General features: G+C 34.2%; 1 pseudogene; it reads right to left on the reverse strand.

Annotated features, from left to right (window-relative positions):
* Positions 1 to 2815: 2815 nt before the first annotated feature.
* LOC112503808 overlaps positions 2816 to 7223 on the reverse strand; it is a 9192-nt pseudogene continuing 4784 nt past the window's right edge.

Below are 7223 nucleotides of genomic sequence, written 5' to 3' on the forward strand. Positions count from 1 at the left end.
ACAAATTCTCATACCGGCATGTATCAATTATCATGCTATCACGTAATTATTAAATCAGATAATCACGTATTAAATACCTTGGGTAATAACCAGGATCTGGTTATCACACTCGGCGACGTTGGGTGCTGCCCATTCCCTCAAAGTGCGTTCGGGGTTCACCATTTCCTCTTCTTCAGTCCCGATGACCGGTTCTTCTTGCTTAGAATGAGGTTTCTCTTCTTCTTCCTCCACTTGGTCTTCTGAATCGGATGACAGCTTAATATCTTTCCAAATATTGAGAACTGGTGAAGAAGTGGACGCGCCTTGCTTCTTTCGAAGCTTAGCTTGCTTTCTTAGCTTCTTTGCGGTTTTATCAATTTCCCGATCAATTGGCAATGGTGAACCTGCACGAAACGATCTTGGCATAAACAGTTAAACTCGCCGAGTCTCTGGCAACGGTGCAAAAATTTTGACAGGTGTCGAGTCCGGCAAATAATAGGCTTATTTTTATAAATTCTATTATTTGCCGGACTCGACACCCTTCATATAGCGGGTTGGATATCCAGGTTAAAAAAATCAATCGTATTATTAAAATATTCAATACATATAATAATTTTACAGAGTTTCCATGTAATCTAGAGATGCACAAGGTTGAGGCATCCAAATACATTTTTTAGTAAGACAAAAAATGCAMGGGCTTTTTCAGGCACAAGTCRGCCTGGACTTTGAGATAGAGAGATGGTCCAAAGGAGTTCTTTTTAAGTCGGGCTTTCTAAATCWTTTCAGGTTGAACCGAGTTCTTTTTCATACTATCTTTTTCGGGAAAAGCTGGGCGTGGGTGTTGGACTAAATGGGCCCGAGGTTTTAAAGTCRGGCCAAGGTTTTGGGTTTGAGCTTTTTTGAGATGCAATTTTTTTATAAATAGCCATGCAAATTAAACAATTTATAAGTCTAGATAAACAAAACAATTTACCAATTACAAACTAACTAGAAGACTCACTAGATGTGGTATGTGATTTATGACTAAAGGCAAAAGTAAGAATTTACTTTCCATTTTTGTATTGTTATAGCATTATAATACCATTTTTTATTACAATATTGCAATTTCAAATTGCTTCTTATTATGTCATTGTACTTTGAATTCTTTACATATTATAATAATAACCTACTAATCTGAATTACCATGGCATGTAGGATATCCATGTATAATATATTACTAATGTGGCAAACTTCCTAAATCTATTGCTTTCATTCTATAATTTTTATTTCACATTAGTGGTCCTTCGATTGAAAATCATGTACCTACAGACATGTGCYCGAGTTAACAAATGGTACCACATTTTATTACCCGGTTGTTTAGAAACCGGATAATATAATAGAGGTATAATTTGGAAGTTGAAGTCATACTTGTCATAGCAGATTAACGATATCAATTTTTTTACATGGTTATGTTTTAGTAACCAAGTAAGCYTGGCAACACMAAAAATCATCATTCRTAATCTAACATCTTACTCGATTGCTCGTGATTGCTCTATATCAAACGAGTAAAATTAAACAAAGCCAAAACACAGTGAACTGACCCCCAAATTTCTAATACTATATATCCGTAAAGTTGGTTTTTCCATAAGTACACATTTCAATGAGAATATTACATAATACATGTAACCCATTGTTAAGTCAAAAAGTCAATTTCAATCCAACATCTACTCGTCCTTTTATACCGGTACAATTTGTATTATATAGGAGTATCAATCACTGTCCTAATACTTATTATATCACRATATAAATATTTCTTGAATTTCAAACAAACTTTGAAGTTTCCATGTAAAACCTAAATTTTGTAATTAGAGATTTATATATTGATTACATATGAATATGTTATGAAGTGAATAAAGGGAAACGATGTTGAAATTCCTTCGATTTTTATGAWGTGAATAAAGTGAGAGTAAATCCATTGTTGAATATCACCCCTTGCAAAGCTCGATTCAGGTTGGTTTTKTAATCGATTTCATTAAATTGTCTTCGCTAATTTCTACATCARATGATTTTATCATCGTTATATAGTGGTCTTGAGTTGGGTAGCAACATAAATAGCTTTCCATCCTCTGTYCAAGGTGGTTATCAAACAACGACATACAACCTTCTAGCCATCSACTCATCCTGAAATCCAAACTATTTGACTCGTATCAACATACTAAACAATAATATCAAGTGAATCCAAGMTTAAATATGTAAATTTTACCTCCAATCGACAATCTGGGGGTRGGTTGAAGAACCTTAGAATTTTGATCCCAACTAACAGCTGCTACCCTTGGTTTTTTWAGTACATATTTTCAAAACTTGAAATGAATTTGAATGCATTTATATATGGGTGATTATGGAACAATTTTCGATGTTAGTGAGAAGGAAGAAATCAAAAACGAAAAGGGACAGTTGTTGCTTAGGGTGGACGGAGGGACCACTGTCAATAAAACTCTTATGCARATTCAGGTAAATTGTTGGCTCTCTAATTCTGTTCTCAATATTATTAACTCAWAGATTATGTACTAAAGAAGTGAAGTGCTATTGTAAGGGGCGTATTCGGTAGAGAACGACAACAACACTAATTTAGCAGTCGGAGTTTGGACACAAGTAATATTCCAAGTGCATTTCATTCATATTTTATGGGTTTGTTYARATTTACAGGAACAACAAATATAAGTCAAGTGTAATAACCGTAAGCAACACAAATCAYGATACCTCCATTTTTGCTACCATAAATGAAACTTTTCTTTTACCCAGAGTCTTCTTATACATTTATTTATAACAGAAATATACAAATACATAAATCACACWACTATTTATGAAAGAGCGTCGAGAGCTTCCTTACTGAATCATCAAGGAAGGAATAGAATGTATACATACATTCTTCAACCAAGTCTAGCCACCTTCTACRCCAATAAGGATTGATGTAAAGAACACCAATAAATCTCAATAGGAACACAACCCATGTCACACCAGAACTTTCGTTGAAGGATACCATATCAATATCATACCATTTATCAAGTCTAGCCACCCTTACCTGATGCATCGGTCACCTGTGATGTAGACGTGCATTTCTTCTCTTGTGGTGGTCCACAAAGAAATGGATTCCCTTCATAGCTCTCATCGGTAAAGGTACTAAATTGTGCTTTCATATCTGGGAGTTTTTCTGATAGATTGTTGTAAGAAACATTAAAATAAGCAAGAGAATTCAACTTAATTAGTTCTGATGGAACTTTGCCACTTAAACCATTGTAAGAAAGGTCMAAGCTCTCTATATTCTCAAGATTTGAGAATTGCATCAGAATGGTTCCTGTCAACCGATTATGAGACAGATTCAAAGAGTGAATCTGGGTCAATAACCCTAGTTCTTTTGGGATTTCACCAACTAGCTTGTTACATGATAGATCTAGTCCCACCATCAAATCAAGAAAGTGACCCTTGTAGGAGCGGGAGTGAGTTTTTGATGTGAACTGAACTTCGTCTTGAACCTCAAGTATTTCCAACAATAAATCAAAAGAATACCCTTTAAACAAAACACTCTGATAGTATTGGGAGGACGTCCATTCTATGGAAATTGTTCCTTCTCTGAAAACAGGGTTGATAGGGCTTATAATATTTTGGAAGCAACAAGGTATTGAACCAGAGATAGAGTTAATAGATATATCTACCAAACTCACATTACTTAATTGGCATAACTGCTTCAGAATAGAACCACTAAAGTTATTTTCTCTCAAAATAAGAATCCTTAATTCGGATAGATTACCAAGAAATCCGGATATCCTTCCTGATAAGGAGTTGTTGCCCATATCCAAAGTTAAAACACGAGTCAAATTACGAAAGACATTGGGTATTGATCCGGTGAACCTATTGGAACCCAAATGAAGATGGGCCCTGAGAAAGAATTTGTGAGATATCCAGAAACGAGAATGGTGTTTTTCCGCAAGAAAACGGGCCTTCCAAACTATTATTTCTCACCACAAGTTCAAACATGGCATCCATGTTGCTTATCCAATGAGGGATTGTACCTGTAAAAAATTATTACTAATATCCATAATCATCATATTCTCCATATAATGTCCTTGGCTGGTCTTATTCCCAATTTTCTCAGTGAAACAGTTGTTATCTAACGCAAGAGAATCAACAGAACCGTAACTTAAGTTTCCTGAAAGTACCATGCCCTGCAATAGGTTCTTTGATAATTTCAATATCTCTAAGCCTGGGCTATTTGTGAACAGCCCCTTTGGTACTTCTCCTGAGAACTCATTATCAGATAAATCCAGTGTGTATAACCAACCCAGATCTGTAATTGAAGATATAGAACCATCTAAAGCATTCCTCAAAAAATTTAAATATGCTAAATATGAAAAAAAAAACCTTTGAATATCACCCGCAATGGTACCTATCATGTGATATTTAGACATATCCAACCACGTTAGGTTAGCATTCGTATGCAATGGCATATAAATAGTACCACCAAATGAGTTGTTCCTTATATTAAGTGCTTCCGACATTGCATTATTCTGAATCAACCAATTCGGAAATTGTTCCCTCAAAGTGTTGTGTGATAGGTCTATCATCTGTAACATGCGTTGGTGAAAAAGAAACCCAGGGACAACACTTTCTTTAAGCGTATTTATAATGCAACCAGATAGCACCAGAACTTTCAACTGAAACATCGGAATCCAACCCATAGGCTCTTCTGTTTTACTATCAAATTTTTCATTGTTTCATTTAAACGTAACTATCTCTAGCTTTGTATGATGGGAGAATGAGCTAAATGAGAATGCACCTTCAAATTTGTTATCACTAAAATCAACATATTCAAAAGATGTGAGATTGGCAATCAGTGATGGCGGAAGAGTTCCCCTGAATTGATTTGAAGAAATATCGAGCACCTTAAGAGATGATAGACTATTGAAACATCGAGGCAGGTTTYCATCAAACATGTTCCCACTAAGATSCAACTCCTGGAGGTTTTTCAACTCACATAGACCTGTCAAAAGACAATAATTAAATAAAACAACCAGGCTAATGTAATGTAACGACTCACACTTGCATGGTCATATGATGTCAAAGATCAAGTATTGGACTAATGTAACGAAAAGTGTACATGAACTTCTCCATTTGTACGATTGTCTTAAAAAAATCCAATTAGTAAATCGTAAATGTTGTAGATAACATACCAAGTAACGAGCCGTTAAGGTTGTTGTAAGCAAATGAGACATCTCTAATGGAAGGTGATAATGCATTTATTGTTAATGGGATGCTCCCAACAAAATTGTTCCAACTCAAATCTAAGACCTTCAGATGGTGAAAAGATGTGAAAGCTAGAAAACAACAAGAGTGAAACTAAGGATTAGATAATATATATATACACGCTGTTAAAAAATTTAAAAAAGGATTTGTTGAATTGTTGGTAACTTCAATACCTTTTTGAAAGCAATAGTAATAATAATATTGCAAAAGAATAAAGAAATAACGCTTACCTTTCATTGGTAGTATTCCATTGAAATCATTACCTTCCATTGGTAGTATTCCRTTGAAAAGTTCAAAGATTCATTTATTAAAAAAAGTTGAGAAATTTAGTCATTCAAAATTTGACGAGTTTTTCTACACTTTTCTCTCTAGAAATTATTTTTGAACTTCAATTGATTTATATGATAACAAACACGACAATTTTTAAGAGTAATTTACCTGTGTTTCCTTCYTATGGATCACAATTAAAAGCCAATATGAAGTACTTTATACATTTGTTAATTCTTTCTTTTTTCTTTTTGAGATATGAGGTCTAGAACAGAAACAGGCTAACTTCTTAGAAAAAATTGCATGAGTTGGTCCAATTCCTTGGGTAAGGATCAAGATTTTGAAASTATCTTACAAAAAATATGAATCAGAYCAAAATATGTTATAATTTCATGTAATTTTCCCAACTTCTTATTGCAATTTAACTAATTAATTTTTTTAAACACTCTAACCATTTAAAAGGGAAATCAATAAATAATAGTAAAAATAAAATTTAGTCGTCCAGAACATGCCTTTGATGGGAAAAGAACCTCCTGATAAAAAACAACTGGAAAGATCAAGAGTCTTGAGGGATGGGAGAGCACTTAAGTATGAAATGATGCTCTTATCGAAGTTGTTCCATCGAAGACTTATACTCTTCAACTTTTTCAATCTCGATAATCTCGTGCATTCTGTAGAAAAACAACGAACTTTTATGAAACCATTTTTGTTTCTTCATATTTTTTAAGTATGCACAAGTTACCATGGCTAGATCTCCTTTTACCTTGGATACTTGGTGTGTCATTGAACGAGTTACCACTTAGATCCAACTCCTCTAGATTAGTGAGGTGGGCTAATTCTGTCACATGAACGAAAACATAATCTAATCATGTGCCGCTTTAAAGTACATTTTGAAACTAGTTTCATCCAAATATGTATGAGTGGTACTTATGCAAAAAGATTAAGGGGTCATTTACCAAACGCTTACTCGTGTAGGTGAACACCAAGTCATATTAATGTGGTAAAGACCAAGAATCTTACCCGGTAAGAGTGAGACAAGGACCAAGAATCATACTCGGTAAGAGCGAGACAAGGACCAAGAGTCTTATCCGGTAAGTGAGGRCGACGACTCTTACCAWRGTAAGCATTTACCGGGTAAATTGTTGCATATGATACCGAATTGGTGGACTAAAATCTTACCCGGTAAGTAAATGATAGTGCTAAATTTTACCTGTAAACACTTACCGGGTAAATTTTTGGTAAACAGCCCCTAAGTGTTTTTATGATGTCTGCAAAACTAATCATATATTTACAAAAATTGGTGAATGTAGAAAGTAGTCACAATTTAACTTGTTAATTTCAAAGACATCAAACACATTGTTAAATGGTTTATAATGACAATATTTAAAGAATGTGACTATTTGTGTATCATGACTAAGGGGCCGTTTACCAAACACTTACTCGGTAAGTGCCTACCGGTAAAACTTAACACTATTATTAACTTATCGAGTAAGACTCTTGGTCCTTATCTCGTTCTTACTGGATAAGATTATTGGTCCTTACCATATTCATCCGGTGAGGTAATGTTACTTGATAAGCACTTACCCATGTAAGGGTTTGGTAAACGGCCCCTAACTCTTAAAACAATTATAATTTATACCATGTTACATATCCACATTTTCAATAATATATATATATATATATATATATATACATAT

The sequence above is a fragment of the Cynara cardunculus genome, unplaced genomic scaffold (assembly GCF_001531365.2).
Source record: "Cynara cardunculus var. scolymus isolate 2C unplaced genomic scaffold, CcrdV1 Un_Scaffold_3872, whole genome shotgun sequence".
NCBI classification, from domain to species: domain Eukaryota; kingdom Viridiplantae; phylum Streptophyta; class Magnoliopsida; order Asterales; family Asteraceae; genus Cynara; species Cynara cardunculus.